Source organism: Leptodactylus fuscus, chromosome 4 (assembly GCF_031893055.1).
Source record: "Leptodactylus fuscus isolate aLepFus1 chromosome 4, aLepFus1.hap2, whole genome shotgun sequence".
Classification (NCBI taxonomy): domain Eukaryota; kingdom Metazoa; phylum Chordata; class Amphibia; order Anura; family Leptodactylidae; genus Leptodactylus; species Leptodactylus fuscus.
Window position 1 is genome coordinate 57,017,223 of NC_134268.1, and position 22,465 is coordinate 57,039,687.

The following is a 22,465-nucleotide window of genomic DNA, read 5'->3' on the forward strand; positions in this document are numbered from 1 at the left end:
TACATGAGCCAGAGCTGTTTGCATTGAAGATATGAATGTTCGGAAGACCTAATTTTCAGGATCATTTACTAGTTAGCTTGATGTGTGTCATAGGCCAATATTTTGTAAAAATTTTAAGCTTGGTTGACCTCTATGTTACACATATTTTGAGATATAGCACTTTTTTTGGGAAAATTTTTAAAAAAGCTAAAAACATTGAAACCTTTTATGAGAAAATTAAAGTAATGCTTTTTATTATAGACTCTCTTAATAATGTGTTCAATTTCCATTAGATGAAAAATATGTAGGACTTTAGTAATAATGCTTTGTGTACAAAATGATAAACCCTAGTTTTGAACAGGTACAACTTTATTTACAGTGTTTGCTTAACAGTTTGCTATATTGCACAACCAATGTCTCTATCTGTTTTTGTTATTTTTTTTATTTTTTTTTAAGTTTTGCTGCCAGAGATACTTGTGGAGTATTGTAGAATTTCACAATGGATTCCAATCGCACAAGTATTATCGCTATTTTCAGTGCTTACTGATAAGGTTTACACATTTCAAGACACGCTGCCTTCGATGACCAGAGTACAATAGAAATAGGCGCGCACTAAATTTTTTGAATGTAGTAATGTTTTGGATCTATAGCACTCTTCAGATGGCACCTATTGCCTGTTGTTCCCCAATTGCTGCTCCCCAATAGGGCCTTTTTTTTGTTTTGTTTTTTGTTTTTACAAAATACAATTTTGTATGGACTGTGGTTCATTAGCATTTATGTGAGAAACCTTTGCAAGGCTTAGGCTCACGTTAAAAAAATATATAGTTCAACAGCATGTTGAACAAAAATGGCCACTGTGAGTGGCTTTGGTTTTGCCCATGTATACCATCATTACCATGTCTCACCCGTCAACAAAATCTTATTTAACCAACTGGTGTTTTCTTTATCTTCCCCATAAACATGCACAGTTGGGTTAGCCATGCATGCATACTTACTAGTAATAGAAAGGGGTGATGGATCGCTACCAAACACCTCTGTTAGCACATAGCTCCTAGACAAAAATTGGATATGATAAAATCTATTTCCCTACAATGGCAATGGCCAGGGAAGATTTTAGGAGGTATCTGTTTAGGGGTACATAAGAAATGAGGACCACTTGGTCTGTTTCACTAGTGATTAAAAGTTAAAATAATGACAATGTTAGGAGTTCTCAGAACCCGACAATCCCTTTTGAATTATAACTTAATCTTATTGATAGCACTTGTAAGTTGGTCCCATTGACACTAAATGACTTCTACGTAGCCCTACATTGCGTATGCACTTATTTTAGCACGCTATGTTAAATATAAAGTTATTGAAAGCTCTTAACTATCTGTACAGAACAGTTCTTTGTCCAAAAGGTGTAAAGCCTGGTTCAGGCAGTCCGCTTGGAGACCCCCGAACGGAATACCGAAGGCATTTAAAAGCGGTGAGCAATGAAAGCACACGGACCACCCCATAGGCTATAATGGGGGCCATGTGTTTTCCATGCGGTGTCCGCATGAATCATGTGGATAGAAAAGTACTTCAAGAACATAAGGCCTAACCAGAGAGAACGCACGCCATAAAGAATCTCAAAACTGTTTTGGCCATTTAAGAATGAAACTCTTTACCTCAAAAAGCAGTACCGACTTCTATGAAGGCTGTTCTCCACCTATGTGAAATTGAATTATTCCACATTACTTTAGAGCCTAATAGACAAGGACTTAGGGATATGTCCACCCTTTAACTTGGCTCAAATTTGGTTAGTGACTCTTCTTCCCGATTCAATATAATATTTCAGTATGTTATCAAAACCCTTAACAAGTTGTAACTCAACACCACCACCACCACGAGGAGGCCACACTTGAAGACACAAATAGGATAGACCTCTAAATTGCTTCTCCTTTGGTATGTACATTAGACGTTTATTGATGAAAGTCTGGCAAAGGGCAAATATTGTTGTAGTAGCCTCAACAGGCTGCCATTTTGTCTTGCCTAGGTTGAAGGCAATGTGTCTTGATCTGTTTTCTTGCCATGAAAGTGACCATACTGTTACTAATCATGTGTAAACGCTTTTCAGTATAAGCTTCAGTGGTACAATCCAACCAGAATGAATGTTTATCTTCTCAAAAACACTCCTGCAATATTGTTCTATTGGATCATCATGCTGCTAATGTAACTAGGGAAACCGTTCTTTAATGGTGCTACAACCTTCCTGTCACTTACAGATGTATTTTTACCATAGAAAAAGGACTATTTTATTATAGCAATAGTTGTATGATATATTTTTATACTGTGATCTAGTTTACCCTTTTATTGAACTTTGTACAACACCACAGCGTATTAATATGCACTTGCAGAGAAAAAAAAGCAAAATGTAAAAAAAAAATTTAAAAAAATGAAAAGGCGGTAAATATGCCGGTTTTATTTTTTTCCTCAAACACACCCAGATTTTTATTCATTGAAATAAATATACAATGAATGAAATGGGCGTAATATATAGTGTAGAGTGAAGATCACACTGTATATTAGGAATTGGCATTTACATTTCTGTATTACTTTTGAAAACTTTTTGGAACGGATAAATCTCTTCTGACTTCTTGGTAAAAAAAAATATATTTTCGATAAGTCGGAAAAAAAACACGTTTGGATTTACAAGTGCTTAAAGAGTTTAGTTTATACAATAAAAGGTTTTAAAAAGTCAAAGTGGAAGACATTGCATTCCAGACTGAATTTTATTGTATCTTGCATTAAAAGAAAAAGAAAAAGAAAAAAAAAAAAGTTATCAAGAGATATGGGAATTTGTGTTGCTTATCATGTAAATGTACTTACAATGTATTCACAAACTACTGTTGTATTTGTATAAATATAGACAAAAAGATTGCATATATATTTTTGTGTATAAGCTCTGTAAAATAGCAATCACAATACGAAGCTGCAGCAGGTTGTCATGTTGAGCATTTACATCCAAAGAGACAGACTATTTATTGTCCAGATTCTCTGATACTAAAAGATATCTTGCTGCTATTTTAAACAATATAGCTGCAGCTTCTCAAGGCCTACAGTGTTTGCTGTACAAAATATGTGAACTCCACAAAATCAATAAATTGCAGAATGGTTTAGATAACATACACACGTGCAAGACTGTTTCATTTCTTTCTTTGTGTGGATGTGTTTTGTGGTGAATGTCTCCCGACAGATGCACAAGGTCAGCAATGGATACGTATTAGACGGTATAGTAAGCGAGTCTTAAAGTGGGATTCCCATGACGCTTGTTCACTAACCTGCAGGCTGTTGTGCTCTCTTCACTTCCTGCTTTTCTCGGCACATAGGTGGGCGGGGTTTCACTTGCACAAGATTGGTTGTAAATGAATTACCACAGTGTGAAGCTGATGTAGCAGAGCTGGATTTGAGTCAGTTTGCATTACGTACAGCGGTAACAGACTCCCTATCTCAGCCCTTATCAGCCAAATTCAATTAAACTGACTGATAAGAGCTCAGAAATCCGAGAGCTCTCTGAGAACCTCCACTACTTAAAAGACACAAACAGCTCAGAGCTGCTCCTAGCCCCCCCCCCTCCCCCTCTGAGAGCAGGCAGCTACATCACTTGACAAATGAGAAGATAATCCCAAGGGCCATAGAAACTGAGTGTAAACAATGAAGTGAATAAATTAAGATAGCAGCCAAACAAAGCAGTTTTGATAAAGCAATGCATTTAGGAAAAGTTTTAAATCCACATAAACTAACAATATAGATAGGATCCTTGTCATGGGACAACACCTTTAAATCAGAAACGCTGTTATTTACCTGTGGTGTAAACGCTTTGGGAAAAATCATGGAGTTTTACAGTAAGGGAAAATTGAAGTATTTTAGCGAATTCCATGCCCACTTTGTATGGGATTCGCTAAAATCCTTCCACACATACACATTAGGTATCCTTGTGTTCGAAAACACCTGGTCTACAAATATTTTTCCAATATGGTGAATCCTGTAGTGGGGGGAGATTTAAAACTGCTGGACCATTTTATTTTATTTTTTTTTGCCTTTGATAAAAATTTGAATAAAAGTGATCAAAGCAATAGACATTCCCCAAAATGGTATAACTAAAAAAATACACCTGGTCCCACAAAAAAGGAGGCACTATACATCCCTGTGATTCAAAAAAAAAAAAAAAAAAAAGCTATGGGTGTCAGAATATGGTGACTTTAAGAAAATAAAACTTTTTTTTTTATAAGATATTTAAGGGGTTAAAATGTAAATAAAACTGTATAAATTTGGTATCCCCGGCATCGTACCAAACATAAAATACAGGTGACATGTCATTTTGGCTGCAGAGTGAATGCTGTAAAAACGAAGCCTGTAAGAAAGTTGCACAAATGCTTTTTTTTTTTTTTTTTTTTTTTTTTTTTTTTTCAATTCCACCCAATTCAGATTTTTTTTCTCCCAGCTTCCCATTACATTGTACGGAATAATACATGGTGCCATTATGAAGTACAATATGTCCTGTAAACATTAAAGGGGCTCTATCATTGGGAAAAGTCATTTTTAACTAATCACATCCTTGCATAGGCTTTAGAAAGGTTATTCCACACCTACCTTTAGTATGTAAATTGCCTCAGTGGTTTTTGAATAAGTCCATTTTTTATTCATATGTTAATTAGACTCTTGGTGCACCATCGTGCACCTCTTTGCTATTGTTTTCTATGAGTGTGTACAGCACAGGCTGCTGCTGCTGATGACTTCCTTCTTCCTGTTTGTACACACAGATAGGAGAGAATAGCAGGGATGAGTGCTGCTGGGAACTTCCTGTGCTGGCTGGAAGCTCATTAGCATATGAATAAAAACAGACTTATTCAAAAACCACTGAGGCAATTTACATACAAAAGGTAGGTGTGGAATAGCCTTTCTAAAGGCTATGCAAGGATGTGATTAGTTAAAAATGACTTTTCCCCAATGATAGAGCCCCTTAAAACCCTAATGTTGCTCTCTGAATGGAAAAAGAAAAAAGTTCTGGGACTTGGAAAGCAGAGAGTAAAAAAAAAATGTCACTTGTGGGAGGGGGATTAAGCAACCACCAACTCAATAAGTAAAATAATACACCTCACTAGAGATGAGCGAGTAGTGAAATATTCAATACTTGTTTTGAGTAGCCCCTCGATATTCGACTATTCAACTGAAAAAATGCTCGTTTCAGGGGAAACCACAATTCGACTAAGGAGAGTCACCAAGTCCACAATGACACCCTAGGAAATAATTCCAACACCTCTGGAATGCAACTGGGACAGCAGGAGAAGCATGCCTGGGGGCATTTAACACGCCCAAGTCTCAGTATTACCCCACTATCACAGCCTATCAACTGGCCTATCACTTTACAAACTCAATAGAACATATATGAAAGTTGAAAAATACTTGGAAACCTTCTTTCCTTCACAATAGTATGGACAGAAACACAAATTTAAAGCTAAAGAAACATTAGCATGCACTCCTTTAACCCCTTAAGGACCCGGCCATTTTTTGGTTTCGCATTTTCGTTTTTCCCTCCTCACATTTCAAGAGCCATAACTTTTTCATTTTTCAGTTCACAGAGTCACATGATGGCTTATTGTTTGCGGGACAAATTGTACTTTGTAATGGCATCATTCAATATGCTGTGCAATGTACTGGGAAGCTGGAAAAAAATTCAGAATGAGGTGCAATTGGAGAAAAAATGCATTTGCACCATTTTCTTATGGGTTTAATTTTTACAGCGTTCACTGTTTGGTACAAATGACATGTTACCTGTGTTCTACGTGTCAGTACGAACGCGGTGATACCAAATTTATATAGTATTTGAAATGTTTTGATACTTTTAAAAAAATGATAAACTTTGCAAAATAGAAAAAAAAATTTGTCATCATGTTCTAACACCTGTAACTTTTTCATATTTCCATGTATGGAGCTGGTTGTGGTGTCTTTTTATGCGGGACAAGATGACGTTTCTATTGATACCATTTGGGGAAAGATCTGATGGTTTGATCACTTTTTATTCAATTTTTTATAGGAGGCAAAGTGTTGAAAAAAACGCTTTTTGGCGGTTTTTATTTTTTTTGCCGCTACGCCGTTCGCAGTACGGGATAAATGTTTTAATATTCTAATAGTTCGGGCATTTTGGAGCGCAGGGATACCTAATATGTTTATGTTTAATGTTCTTTAATTACTTTTATAGCTAATCTAGGGAAAGGGGGGTGATTTGAACTTTTATATTTTTTTTTTTTTAATACTTTTAAAAACTTTTTTTTTTCTTCTGTTACATTTATGATCAGACCCCTTAGGTACCTTGAAACCTAGGGAGTCTGATCGCTCATACTATTCACTGCAATACTACAGTACTGCAGTGAATAGCAGAATCGCAGCACTTCTATTAGACGATGCCTCTGGCATCGTCTAATAGATCTAGTGCAGAGACAAGCCTGGAAGCCTTCAATAGGCTTCCGGCTGTCATAGCAACCGATCACCGCTCATGTGACGTTCAGGAGGGCGGCGATCGGCGAAACATGGCGGCGCCCATGCCGCCGGCGCCGTTTACACACTGCGGTCACGTTTGACCGCAGTGTGTAAAGGGTTAACAGCAGCGATCGGCTCGGGCACCGACCGCTGCTGTTAGTGGCAGGTCCTGGCTGTATGATACAGCCGGCATCTGCCGTGTATGGAGCGAGCTCAGCGTGTGAGCTCGCTCCATACATCCCCATGCGACCCATGACGTACAGTTACGTCAAGGGTCGCTAAGGGGTTAAATCACGTTGCGCATGACAACAACAGATGGGATAAGCCAGTGGGGAAATCAAACAGCCCTCACCCTTAACTGTCATTGTTTATGTGATGTGGTGAGACCTCCATAAATTACTTTTCTGGCCCTTCACGTGAGCCCTTCCAAATTAAGTTAGAGGCCCTTAAGCTGAGCTACCAGCAGAGGTTGAGTCCCTTGAGGTGACTTCAGCCTTTTACCAGCAGAGTTTTAGGCCCTTTAATTTAGTTCAGTCTTGCACCAGCATAGTTTTTGGCCCTTTGGGTGAACTGAGCCTCTATCCAGCATGGTTTTTGTCCCTTGGGGTGACTAGAGCCTTGCACCAGCACTGTTTTACTTTTTGGCCCTTGGGGTGAGTAGAGCCTTTAACCCGCAGTGTTTTATTTTTTGGCCCTTGGGGTGAGTAGAGCCTTTAACTAGCAGTGTTTTAGGCCCTTTGGGTGAATTGAGCCTTTAACCAGCAGAGTTTTAGTTTTTGGCCCTTGGGGTGACCCCTAAAAAATTAGATTTCAGGCCCTTGGTGGTGAGCCCTATAACATTAATGGTTTTTTTTAACTATTTATGTACGGTGAAGGTGGTAGTGTTGGAGGAGGAGGACGAGGAACTTGTGTGCTGGCAATAGACACATGGAACTGTGTCTCATCAGTACTGTGGATGGGACATGCTGGTTGCGGGTCCACAATATCTGCTATCCACCCTAGTATAGGTTCCTGGTGCTCGGGCCTCAGCAGCACTACACCCTGCACCCCGCTTGATGTTGTGGCACTGATGGCTGCCCCTCTCCAGTATATAATTGGAGTCGAGCTTCTTCAGTCTGGATCCCCTCATCCTCGCCCCCTTGTACTACTGACAAAAAAAAATTCTATTTGCCATAGTCTGACACGCAACTTGTTTTTTTTTTCCCATGTACAGTGCTGTGGTGTTGGGGTTTTTTTTGCTGGAAAGGCTGGTGTTTTGATCACTTTTATGCAATATTTTTTGGAAGGCAAAACTGCAAGGAATATGGCAATGCAGCTATTTTTTTCACCACTATGGGATTTGTATATTGTGGCTACTCTGAGATGAGGATACCTGTTAGTTACCTTGCGGCAAAGTCAAGATCCGCATATGGGGTTAAAGGGTGAATATCACAACGCTACTTAGACAACATCCTTGGGAGTGGTCAATTGATAACAGTGTAAGTCCACATAGTAGGTAGATGTAGACTCCATCACTGCAACCATGAAAAAAAATAGACCAATGATTGGTGACGTTGCAAGTGATTTAATGGATGTATTTAGTTAGTTTTGTTTTTTTTAGATTTTATACCACTTACTCCCTGTGGTCATTTTTTTTTAGGATCTACCAAGAAACCAACACAGTTGGGAGTTGCTATCTGTAACTCATATGTTAGGTTGATTTTCTTCAACCAGAGTGTGAAAGTTTTTTTTGCCCATTTCAGTATTGAGCAGGACTCTGTGGATTCTGCATACATCTAAACCTGTCTATAAACTATGTACATCAATTACCTTATTCCTGCATAAAATACTCAAACTGCCCTTTATGTTGTTAAGATAGAATACAGGATTGCATGTAGGTGGTCTACCTCCCACCAAGGCTAACATTTCAGGAGGAAGAAGAAGCTGCTTTTTAACAAGGAATTTATGACTTGTATCTCTTTCTTGTAAGGGTTTAAGGTTTGGGGCATTGATCATTAGAGTTGCTGTAAAACCAAACAATGTAATGAGAAAAAAAAAAAAAAAATTTTACTATTACAATTTTAATAATGAACCCAAATCAATACACATACACCGTTTATATCTTCTAAAAACCATGTGGTTATCGACTGCAAGAAGTAGAAGAAAGGGATTTCTTAGCACTTTTTTTTTTTTCACACCATGTTGCACATTGCTGTATAGAAATTATCACCGTCCACATTAGTCTAATTTTCCTGTTTCACAGTAGCATACACTAAGGTGGATTTCATAAGAAGCCCCTCAGTATATTGTAGGAGTGTGAGAAAATTTGAGAACCCAGAGGAGACCCATACAAACATGGAAACTTACCTCCATGCAGATGTTGGTCAGTTGAATTCAGGACTGCAGTGCCTCAGCTTAAGACAAAGCAGTATAATGACAAAAGGAACAAACGTGCCCAGTTGTCAATTATTCGTACATTTTCAGGAAGAATAATGAAGGAACCACACAAAACAGAATTCTATGAAAAGTATGGAAATTTCACTAAAAGCGATGTCAAGATATGTCACTGTAGCTCAATGCAACAAACAATGAAAAATAGTCAGCACTGCCAAACAATGAATAAGAAATTCAGACGCATGTAGCTGTGGCTGTAACAGCACTCTGCTCGCTTTACTGCAATTACCTGCTGTATATAACAATACATGAAAGAGTAGGTTCTTGGTCCACAGTTTGATTAATCTTCGGCAGCCCCCTGTGCTCAAAGAAAACCCTCTGCTGAAGATCCAGCGCTGCCTCTCTTCTTCTGCAGACGCCTCTCTGCCACATTATCATCCGCCAAGGCAACCTCTTAGATTGGTCCCTACAGTAAAAATGATTCTCCTCCCCATTATTATATATATATTTTTTTTATTTTTTAAAAAGACCAGCTCAAGGGGTTTGGTTTAAAGGGGCTGTGTCATTAGAATCCCATTTTCCACAAACTCCACGTCGGAATGGCCTTTACAAAGACTATTCTTCTATCTTTCTTTTTATTCTCCATGTTGCCGTTTCTGAGAATTTTTGTTTTTTCTTTATGCAAATGAGTCTTCAGAAAGCACAGGGGGCGTCCCCTGTGCTCAAAGAAAACCCTCTGCTGAAGATCCAGCTCTGCCTCTCTTCTTCCGCAGACTCCTCTCTGCCGCATTATCAGCCGCCAAGTCTCTGTTTGGAATCTAAATCCCGTGCATGCTCAGTTAACTCTGTCCAATGCGACATATCTGTTCGGCCATTTTCCTGTGGCCTCTTACACGAGTATACAGGAAAACGGCCAAATGGACATCTGCCCAATGCAACATGGCACAGTCGACTGAGCATGCGCAGGATTTGGATACCAAACAGACACACGGCAGCTGAGAGGCAGTGCTGTATCTTCGGCAAAGGGTCTTCTTTGTGTGCAGAGAGGATGCCCCCTGCATATAGGAAAACGAAAATTCTCAGGAATGGCGGCGCAGAGAAGAAAATGAAAGATAGGAGAATAACCTATGTAAAACCTATTCTGATTTGGCGTTTGTGGAAAATGGGATTTTAATTATAGAATCCCTTTTAAGTGTCCGTTTTTTTGTTTTTTTTTTCTCTTAAATAGTCCCTATCAAAATGGATATCCATGCCTCTTAACTATGACATCTCCCTTTTACAAAAGTGTGTGAAAGAATAGGTTGTTCTAAAGAGCTCAGAGAATTCCTGTGTGGTACTGTAATAAGATGCCGCTGCTGCAACAAGTCGGTTTGTAAAACTTCCTTCCTCCTAGATATCAACTGTGAGGGGTATTATTAAAAAGTGGCAGTATTTAGGAACCACAGCAAAGGTGCCATAAAACAAAACAATGTCACCAATGTTTGTTTTTGTTTATCACTTCAGTTTTTGTTTTCTTTTTGTAGCATGTTTTAGTGTATTTTCTGTATAGGATTATGGGGGCTGCCATCTTGCCTGTGCTTCTCAACTCACCCACTCACTCTCTCCCGAGCAATGTTCCCTTTTGCCAGCTTATTAGTATTCACTATGACCTCACCTCAGTGCAGTGAATACCAATGAGGAGGTTACTGGGGGTTCCCTCCTCTAAAGTTTTACTCTATGTAGTTTTTCATTAGATATGAGATCTAGGATCACTCCTAATGATGATGTATAGAAGCTAAGTCTCTCTACCGACTGAGATATCACTTTTGATGGCAGATTTTTCTCTTACTAAACTTCAACATTGTATGCTTGATATTACTAAGAGAAAGTCCTCTCATTCAGCATAATGGAAGCAGTAGCTTGAAGTAGTGGAGAGTTTTCCGAACATCATCATTAGATGATATGAACCTGTCATTGAAACCCAGCTTACACCTAATGAAAAAAATACACATAAATATACTGTATATACATATATATAATGATGCTTTATACAAAATTACTAAAAGTAAATTAAAATACACCCATTTTAATACACTTTATTAGATGACAAATAATTACACATACATATTTGGCATCACCATAACGATTGTGACCAACACAATAAAATTAACACTCACTCCTCACGTTGATACCTAAGCTGGGCAGGGACCCCCACAACTGCACTAACTACCTCCCAATCGCTCTTCTGAACACCGACCTGAAGCTCTTTACCAAAATTTTGGCCAACAGATTGAATGCTTGGCTTCCTCTCCTTGTCCACAAGGACCAGGTGGGCTTTGTCCCCTGCCGCCAAGGCTGCGATAATACCAGACGGGCTGTGGACCTGGTGGAGGTGGCCAACCACTCATTCACCCCAGCCCTTCTCTTAAGTCTAGACGCTGAAAAGGCTTTCGACCATTTGGACTGGTCATTTATGCAGGCCACTTTGGTCACATTTGGGTGCTCGGGTTACATTCCTCATTGCTATTAGAGCCCTTTATTCCTCTCCGTCGGCGGCGGTCAAGCTCCCTCATGCGTCCTCTCCCTCCTTCCCCATCCATAACGGTACCCGTCAGGGATGCCCCCTCTCTCCACTGATTTTCGCCTTGTGCATAGAGCCACTGGTGGCTAAGATCCGCCAGGATCCTGACGTTAAGGGTATACTGGTTCGGGATAAGAAATTCAAAGTATCACTCTTTGCGGATGATGTCCTTCTTTCTCTTTCTTCCCCCCATACCACTCTCCCTAATCTTCTGCGTCTGCTTCATACCTTTAGCGTCTTCTCTGGTTATAACGTGAACCCCTCTAAAACTGAGGCCCTCCCTCTCAATATTCCTACACCTGCTCTCGCACTACTCCAGGCTAATTTTGACTTCCAGTGGCGTTCTTCTTCCATCCGCTATCTGGAGGTCCAGATTACCTCCTCCTATTCCGCTCTCTATGCGGCAAATTACCCGTGCCTATTCCGCAACCTTAGATCCCTTCTCGATAAATGGCGAACCCTCCCCATATCCCTGTTGAACAAAACACAAAAAGAGAGACACCGAGCGCTCTAAGTGCAGTATCAACGTTAGTTTGTCAAAAGGATATAATCAGTGGTGGGAAATAAAAACCAGTTGGCCTCTCACCTGAAAAGGTTGTGAATAGTCACAACCTCTATGCATGTTTGGTTGGAGGTTAGGTGGGAAATGTAGGAGCCAAGAACCAGAGGTTTGTTTTGAATCTGCCCTCGTTGGTATGAAAATGATGTGAAAACCAAATGGTCCAGTGGAAAGAGAATTTATTGTAGTACAGCACAACGCGTTTCGGGCCACTGCAGGCCCTTTTTCAAGTGCAATCAGAACTCTGCTGCCCTCACTGTCTGCTGTCTTCTCCCTGCTCACTTCTCTTCAGACAGGATGTGGCAACAAAACAAAAGAAAGATTAAAAAAAGCCCCTTTATTCACCGCCCCTTCTGTGATTTACCCCATTTTGGGCTTTTTTAATCTCTTTTGTTTTGTCGCCACATTCTGTCTGAAGAGAAGAGAGCAGGGAGAAGACATTACGGTTCTTTATGTTGCTACCTGATGCGGGATTGGCGATGCGGCCTCTCCCTCTTCTTTGTATTCTGCTTTGCAATTGTTTTCTTATTTGTTATGTTAAAAAATTTCAATAAAAATACAGTTAAAAAAAAATTAAAATGTGGAAACCCACAGACTCCATAAAATATAATGGGGTCTGCGTGGTTTTCGCTCGGTTTCCGCCTGAAAAGGGAAGAGGGGAACGGAATCCCCATACGGAGAGCCAATGCTGGTATGGACCCAGCCTTAATAAGTCTATCCCAAAACACTATGTGCTGAAAACCATGTGCCTATGACCAAAGAACACCATCCTCACTGTCAAGCATGGAGGAGTTTTCTGGATTTTATTTTTCATATTCTGTCTTATTGTTAAAATTAACCTACCCTTATAATTATAGAATGTTCATGTCTTTGTCAAACTTACAAAATCAGCAAGGGATCAAATAATTATTTCCTGGACCCAGTCAGTGAGAGACAGGGACACAAATCTTGCAGCAAAAAATGGTTTATTTACAAAACAGCATGTTGACCGCCGGCATCTCTGGGGTTTCGTTTTACTATGGTGCCATATATTAGTTTACACCCACAAGTAGGGTACTATGATAGTCCGGAGAACTTGCATAACAAATTATGGGATGCGTTTTCTCCTTTAACCCCTAGTGAAAGTGAAAATTCTAGGGCTAAACGAAAATATTATTAAAATAAAATCAAATTTGAAAATTTCACCTCCAATTTGTATTAATTCCTGTTAAGCACTTATAGGGTCAAAATACTAGGTATATGTTGCTTTGGCTTATTTAAGGGGTGCAGTTTTGAAAATGGGGTGATTTTATGGGGGGTTTAATACAAGGGTTTTTCAAAACCCCTTCATAACTGGATTAGTCCCTTAAAAAATGGGTTTTGGAAATTTCTTGAAAATTTTGAATATTGTTGTTTCACTTGTAAACCTTCTAATGTCCATAAAAAATGAAAGGGTGACTAAAGTTTGATGCCGACATAAAGCAGAGATCTGGGACATGAGATTTATGATATAATTTTGGCGGTCTGACTATCTGTATGCAATGCACATCATTTCAAACTTTATAAAATGCATATTTTTCAAAATTTCCACCAAATTTCCTATTTTTTCATAACTAAACACAAAACATATCAACAAAAATTTACTACTAACATGAAGTACAATGTGTTACGAAAAAACAATCTCAAAATCACTTTGGTAAGTTAAAGCGTTCCAAAGTTATTGCCACATAAAGTGACACATGTCAGTTTTGAAAAATCGAACTTGGTCAGGAAGTCAAAAAGTGCTATCGGCGGGAAGGGGTTAAGTATAGGAACAAATTCCAGAAAACTGGCATCTGTACCCCTCCACAGTATAAATACATCATTGAAGTACCTCAGCCGGAGGTAATTGTATTCCTGCCACCGACTGAGGTCATCTAATGAAACTATTTTGGCCTCCCATCAGCCAGGAAGCAAATTTGCATAATTGGGGGCACAAGATATGCTGCTGTATGACACCTCTAGGGGCTGCTTCTGGGTCCTGCAAATAAAAGGGTCAAGTGATGAAATTCGCCACTCCATATCCTTCTTTTTCATGACATCAATCTTTGGAGAATCAGCCAGTCCCCCAAAATAATCAGGTTCACCATTTATGTGTACAGGGCTTAATGTGCCCATGGATCAGAGCAAAAGTAAGCTCTGCTTGTTACTAAGTACTTATTCTATTTATGAGTCCTTCTCCCACTCCTTGATTTATGTACATAAAATAGACTAACATCTACTTAGTTGCATATACTAGTTGTAATTACCACATTTATTACCACTTACATGCAAATAATGATGTAAGTAAATAATAAAACTGCAAATAATTCATATAATATCTGCACACATTGAATCATTGTTGCACTTTATTTTCTTAAGGTTCAGGTTCTTAGCTTAAATCCAATCCTACAAAGTACCTTGATACTCAAACAATAATCCCTCACAACTGCAACATACCAAAACCTATTACTAAGAGAGACTACAATAATTTCCATCTCTCTTAGAAGTAGGTCTTACCCTAAAATGCCTGTAAAGTTGATTGTGTCTTAACATATTATTATATTAGGAATTTTTCTGAAATTTTATCTATTGCAAACATATCAATCTTTAAGCTGGTTTTAGACTCCAGACCACATTGGAATATCTATTTTTACTTTCAAGACAACACTAAGTCAAATTAACGTATTTGACATTCCTACTGTTTTACCATCTGCCACCTCTAATGAAAGTTTATTCTTGGGAGGTAACCTACTATTAATCATGAAGTCGCTCAGAACTTCTTACTTACAAATAAGCCCCCCTTCCAGGATCACACTAGTGTCTAAATTCTGCAGTGAATTGCATCAGGTTGCACAGCATGCGTCTATTTGCACTATTTAAGTGAATATTGAATGTGTGCTCCTTAATGACCATACAATCTATACAAATCTATGTCTTAGGTTCCTACTAAGAACACAAAGCTAGAATAAATAGTTCAGGCGTATTTCTTTCCCCTCCTCCAAAAATGTAACTAGAAACCATGGGAAGGTATTTTCTACACAGTTCATAAACTTCAAGTTAGGATCTAAGAAGGAATGTAGAATAGGGTTAGTGGATCTATTCAGAGCATGCTAGCAGATGTTAAATACCTTAGTAAACCTACAAAATATCACTTTGTCTCAAAGCACCTAAGACCCATGTTGATGCTTCTTTTCCTGGTCATCAATTAGGCTATGAAGCCTTCAGATGATGGGAAAATTTTGTGTGTGTATATATACACACAATATTTATATTTAGAATTTTTATATATTTATATTTTTTGGTTGTTTCATATAACAAAATTCAGTTTGTAACGAAAATTCAGCATTTCTTTCTAGAATTAGTTAATGGATCGACAGATGATAATGATTTGTATCATTATCAGTAAGTCCCAGTTCCCATCCGAGTTCTGCAAATCTGTTCGAAATCCGCATTTCAAATCTTCAAAAACTGATTTCAATGGGTTTGAAAAGTAATCTGCATGTATCACTTTGTGCCATTTCCATCTGCTTTCCGCTTTTTTTTTTTTTTTTAATTCAAACTGTTTTATTAGAATTTTTTCATTTTTACAGCAAATATAACACACAGATATGCTTTGAGAAGCCAACATAGATAAGGCCTACATTGATAACACTAAACAAAGATAGAGAAATACAATGTGATAGGGCAAAAGAGCAATAACATATGGTGGTACTATAAACCCAAATGGTCATGTCACCGAGTCTAATCAACAGGTATGTATGATTAGAAACATTGGATATAAACAGACAGAAGTCATTAAGATGAGAAAATCATTGAGTATAGAAGAACCAGTAGACTCAGACTAAGGGATTCTCTCCAGAGTCAGTTGTTTAAATGTTCTCGACTGTCTTTGGAGTATGGCTCCTTCTACAAGAGAGAGGGAGGTGAGAGAAGGGGTTGCGTAAGGGGAAGTGACAATAGTGTAACCCGAAAAAAAGTAGCCACAACTATAATATGGGCGGAATGAAGAAACGGGGGGGGGGAGAGGAAGGAAGGAGAAAGCGTATGGAAGAGAGGGGGGGAGGGGAAGGAGGCAGGAAGAGTGGGGGGGGGGAGGTGTAGGAGTGGGGAGGGGGAATGGGGGAGCGGGGGAAGAGAGAGAGGTGAAGCAGAAAATCAAGAGGAAGCAAAGTGGTGGGATGAGGGAAGAAAGCAAAAAGACGAGGGGGTATATTAGTAAAGGGAAGATAATCAGGGACATGGGGAGAAGAGCTGAGTGGGGTTGCAAAGAGGCAGAGCAGCAAACCGCCATCTGCAGATCCAGGCAAGGGGTGGAGGGATGAGGTGATAAGGTAGCCAGAAGCGACTACTGAGAGTCTAGATACTTAAGCAAAGGTGTCCAAGTCTTCAGGTAGGAGTCGTAGTTCCTTCGTGATTTGTGCAGTAGCGCTTCAAAACGTGAGATTTCTCGTACTTTTTCCCACCAGAGTGATATGGGAGGGGAGGATACCTGAAGCCAGAATCTAGGTATGAGGGATTTGGCGGCCAAGAGAAGGAAGTTGGCCAAGATGTCTTTATGCGGTTTGAAAGAGGGGGAAGGGAGTGAGAGAAAGATTGTTGGGGGCGACAGAGTAATCTGCCGTTTGAGAATATTTCTCATGTGGTTTTGGATGGATATCCAATAGTCTTTGATCAGGGGGCAAGTCCACCAGATGTGAAGATATGTGCCGGATTCTGATTTGCATCGCCAGCATATATCAGAGGGGGACAGTTTTTTCTGGAACAGCCAATCAGGCGTACGGTACCATCGTGACAAGAGTTTAAAATGGCACTCTTGAAGACGGATACATGGTGAGGGGCCATGGGATTGTCTAAGGGTACACTGTACTTCCTCCTCGGTAAGAGAAATGCCCAGGTCAATCTCCCAGCTGGTGAGGAAGGTCGGTTTAGAGGGGCTAAGTGGGGTGACGTAACGATGCAGGAGAATCGAGGTTTTCCTCAGCATTTTCGTTTTGGAGAGAATGGCCTTTTCAAACAGGGTGTGAGATGTACGAACTTTCATGACGGAGTTAAATTTATTAATGAGAGAACGAACGCGCTCTAGTAGCAAGAAGGAGAGTTTCTTTTCGGAAAGGTGAGACGCGCATTTTTCCCAGGATAAGGTTTGTTCGTTCAAGGCAATATCTGCCAACGTTATGTCCATCAGGAGCGTCCAGAGACTGTCATCTTCTGTAATATCCAACTTCAGGAGGTTGGGTAGCAGACCTACAGGAAGTAATGGAGAAGGGGATGGTGCTAGCGACTGAGACAGAGTCCTCCACGTTTCGATCGCGCCGCGCAAGATGAGGGAACTATGCGCAGCAGTCCGGGGCCTAGTCGGTGAGATCCATAAAGTGGCTAAGGTGGTTCTGTTCGACTCTAGGGTCGTGGGTTGCAGTGGGAAGAGGAGGTTAGACCACCATCCTAGTTGGATGGCGGCGTAATAACGAGAAAGGTCAGGAAGACCGATGCCTCCCGCAGATTTAGGTTTTGTGAGAAGGGACCAGGATAGCCTTGGTGTCTTCCCTCTCCAAATGAATCTAGTAAAAAGGCGCCGAAGCATCGCAAAAAACTGTATGGGGATGTGGATTGGGAGCATGAACATCTTATAAAGGATTTTGGGGACTATATAGGTTTGGATTAGGTTTTTCCTCCCAAACCATGATAAGGGGAGGTGAGCATAATCTTTATAATCCTTTTCTATCTCTTGGAGAAGGGCGGAAAATTTAGGCGGTACAAATCGTCTAAGTTGGTCGTTAAATATATGCCAAGGTATTTAATGGACGAGGAAGCCCAGTGATAGGGGGTGGTGGTTTGTAATTCTGATTTGAGACGGGGAGAAAGATTAAAAGCCAAAACCTCAGATTTCGTCAGGTTCGCCTTGTAGCGAGAAAGGACGCCAAATCTGAGCAAGAGGTCAGTCAAGTGCGGGAGGCCAGTTGCGGGATTGGAGATGATAAATAAGACGTCATCCGCAAACGCAGTAACTTTAAAAGAGTGTCCACGCACTCAAATCCCATGTATCAGAGTGTTTTGACGAACCTGCTTTCCGCTTTTTTGTGGCAAGAGAAAAGTAGAACTTTGCAGGACTTTGTCTCCGTACTAAAAGTAAGGATTCCAAACGGACCGCAACCAATCCGTTTTTTCTTTTAACATTGTGGTCTATGGAAAATGCATTACAAATGGATAGCAATCAGTTTGTGTCCATTTAGCAATTTGTTTTTCCCTCTGCGCATGCTTAGAATGAAGAAGGTGGAAGAAAAAAAAAATGGATTGGTCAAAAATGGACAGTTTTTTTGTGCGAATACCCATTGGCTAATCCATCTAAAAAACGAATTTGGGTATCTGCTGTGTAACCATTTGGAATCCTTTTTGTATCAAACCGGTTTCTCTTAAAATGGTTTGCAAGCGGACAGATACCAGACGTAGGTGTGAACCCAGCCTTGCAGACACTAATCTGTATGGTTCTATATAACATCTTTACACAAAGGGGAGGGGGACAATTATTATATCAGTTTGATAATTAATTTTGTACATAAAATGATTACAACAAGTCCTTGTAGAAATTGAAATAAAAAGGACTATGCAATGGTTCCAAAGTCGCCAAGTTGTCTTCCCAAAATAAGAGCAAATTAAACGGGTTGTCCAGTTTCAGCAAATAAATCTTATTGTTTGTATAATGAAAAGTAATACAATTTTCCAATATATTTTCCATAACAATTGCTTATGGATTTCTAGATCTCTGCTTGCTGTCTTCTTTATTTACTTCCAGTGGATAAAAATCAGTCCATGGTCATGTGACAGGCACACAGGTGCACAGCTCGTTGCAGTGACAGCATCAGATATCTGTCATGTAATGAGCAAATGAATGATACAGATAAGGCAACTCCTTATATATATGTGAAATTCAGAGATAGCTGCTAGCTAGGGCACACACAGTGTATTACAAAAATAAAATACAGTCCTAATATGATGTTGAAATGCCCATGCTGAATCTAGATCTTCCAATCAATCAGATGTGGCCACAGATCCAGACAGGATATGGCATTACATGTTGAATGTTGGTTGAAGGTAAATAACCCAGAGAAGACCTTCGTATGTTAAAAAATATTGTAACTTAGGGGGACCTACGGTATATATGTATGCATAAACTCTCAACAAAAGGTGTGTGTTCAGTGCAGAGTATTGAATATTTTTTTTGGTTAAAGGTCCACACTCCAAAGACATATATAGGGGATGAAAATTGTGAGCCCTATATGGGAGAGTGATTGACAATATCTGTAAAGCGCTCTATATATATATATATATATATATATATATATATATACACACTCACACACGAGGTTGTAGTGATTCTCAAGGTTGCGTTCACATGGCAGATTTGTTGCAACGTATCACATGTAGAATTTTTATGCAAAGGTCACTACATTAAATGTGAATGAGCTTTTAACAAACCCCATTTAATTGACTAGACTGTAATCCTCAAGAAATGGAAGCATGTAACAAATGGGGATTTCAGAGTGGATATTAGAACCACTCCTGTTCCTGGGCAGTGATTGGTGTTGTGAATGCAGCCTCTTCTGAATAGGTATTAGGTGCACTACATCTTAAGGAAATGAATGGGGCTATTTCTGAAAAAGCATACCCTTTTTCTAATCACGATCTGCCCCTTTAGATTACGTTTTATAAGACAGGTTATAACCTATGTGTGAACTTAGACTTAAGAGAATTTTGCAGAGTAAAGAATAACTCTCATTTACAAGTTTACAGGATGTGTACATTTTATAGTATTGTGTCCATATGTACTGGCAAGTCATACAAAATAACCTTTAAACCCTTTAAAAGACTAGATCAATCCGCTGCACTCGGCTGTGTTTGACTACTTTCTTCTTTTTATTGTGACACAGTGGCCATATAAAATTTTTAGTGTGTGTGACTAGTTGTATTTTTTTTTATTATTTAGTAATACATACAAGTTAGGGATTCATTAAGATTAAATATTATATTTTTATTTGATTTATTTTTATACTAAGATATGCCCTGGCAGCAGTCGTCATAGACAACTCTAGAGACCTTCTGCACCTCCCATAGACCATATACTGACTACCTATATAGGACATGGGCATTAATGAGGGGCATCCCTGTCACGTGATTAAAATGGGATTCCCTTTTTATTTTTCTTCCTTTATTTTGAAGTCAGCTTAGTCAATAGAGCAAAACAATGGTGGTGCATTACTGTCCTGCTCCGGATGACACAGGCACAATGAAAGCGCCCACATGTCCAATGCCATGAGGAAGGAGGCAAGATGTATACATGGTGATGTGACATGGACATTTTAATGTATTGATAATAAAATGAAGTTTTATGTATCTCTTCTGTGCTGGATTTTCTGTCTCTTTGATCTTGGACTTGTTCTCCATTTGTTCATGCATCTTGGATTGTGGGGCTTTTTATAGATCTAGTGAGTGATTATATCTGTGTTATATATTATGTGGTCAGCGTGTTTTATAGTACTGTGGAGGTCATCTACAAACTCATACCTACTATTATGGGAATGTTTGTGAAGGAGCGGCTAGTTATGCTGTACTAAGGGGTTCAGGATGTTATATAGAAGATAATCTTCCAAAGCAAAAAGGTAGATGAATGGAGCTAAATTAGAAAGTGAATTTCTATGTACTAAAAGGGATAACCACCACTTTTTAAATGCAAATATGTATATGAAACAGCAACATATCTTACTCATAGAATGTGCAAAAACAATGTGTCCCCTGTTCAATCCATATTCATAGATAAAAAATAAGTATTGCCCCCAGATAGATACGTTGCATTGCTACAAACCCCAGTCTGCAGTTATATCCCAGGTTGATATGTAAATAATTACAGGTGTGGTTTCACTAGTCACTGGATTTTGCCACAAGAGGGCATAAAAGTGCTTTTCCCATTACTCTATAAGGGTCCATTCACATGGAGGAAAATGGATCCTAAAAAGGATCTCCAAGGCTACGTTGACAGGGATGCATCACTGGATTAATAGAAGCAGGATGGTTCTTTTGAGAAAATGTGGTTATGTAGACAGCAAACAGGCTCTGGATGGCCCAACAGAGAGGATTGTTTGAGTTGCCAACAAGCATAAGCAGCTCCCCAAGTTTCCTTGTCTACTATCTAGGCAAAGGTTCCACCTTCATTACACACTTCTGTAGCTGCCCGGACCATTTCTGGATGTTTAGCAGTTGGAGATGTGGTGTCACAACAGTCATTACATTTCCTTCCGTTGACAACCAGCCACTGTCACCTTCATTTGCAATGGTGTTGTAAATGAGGATTCTAGACTAATATGGCCTAGGACTTTACTGTCCTTATTGACTGGTGCAGATTCTGTCTTGGGTCTGATGAAATAAGGTTTGTGTATGGAGGCCTTTACTGTGTACTGTGTACTGACACTCTGCCCAAACTACTGGTGTGATGATCTGAGGAGCCATTGTATAAGACAATCAGTCACCCCTAATAGTGATATAAGGACGTCCTGTGGCCTTTTATGGCAGGGCTTCCAACTGGGGTTTTTCAGCAGGATAATGCTTGCCCATCTACAGCCAAGGTTTACCAGGAATGTCTCCGCCAGATTTTTTGACTATCACAATCACCAGATTTATCACCAATCAAGTTTTTATAGGACCAGCTGGGACAAGAGTTTTGGCAATCCACGAATGTGCAGGATCTACAGCCTCCCCCACCTTCAAAATCCATAGGCAAATGAGTGGCAGGATACCATACAAAACCTGTATGTCTCCATGCTCAACTGTATCTTATCTGATATCCAGGCTTAAGGTAACCTAATAGGGTACTAGAGCCTTCTTTTAATTGTACGATTTTCCTCAATAAACTTCTCGTTTTGCTCTATAATATTATAAGAACTTTCATTTGCTGTCATTATATTCACACATTGAAAGATGCATTCAGTTCCAACAACTTCTTGGAGTGACATTGTTCTGTCAATGAGATTATAATACAGACTGAAGAACAGGGGACCATATAAGCAATAGCATTTCTGAAGTGTGATGTGTCATATCACTGCTGTGTATGCATACCTGAACAATGTCATAGCATGTATTTGCTTAAGCATGCGCAGACAAAAAACAATATAGAATTCTATAGATAGGTTTCTCATCTGTGCCCAAAGTATTCTTGACACATTCACCAAACATAGGCAGAGTTATATGGCGGAGCATGGCTAAGTAGAAGAGAGAGCAGAAGTACCATGCACATGCTTTATGGTTATTGCCTACAAATGGTGTTGGGTTGGGATGTCTAGGGCCTACCAGTGAAATTGTTTCTAGTGGCCACCACCAGGACTCCTGCATATCAGCTGTACCTACAGCACGTCTACAGGTAATACCAATACCATGCTGCTCACCCGCCATATGATGTGTGCACCACTGCACTGCCTAAACCCACCTCTACACTATGTATGGCA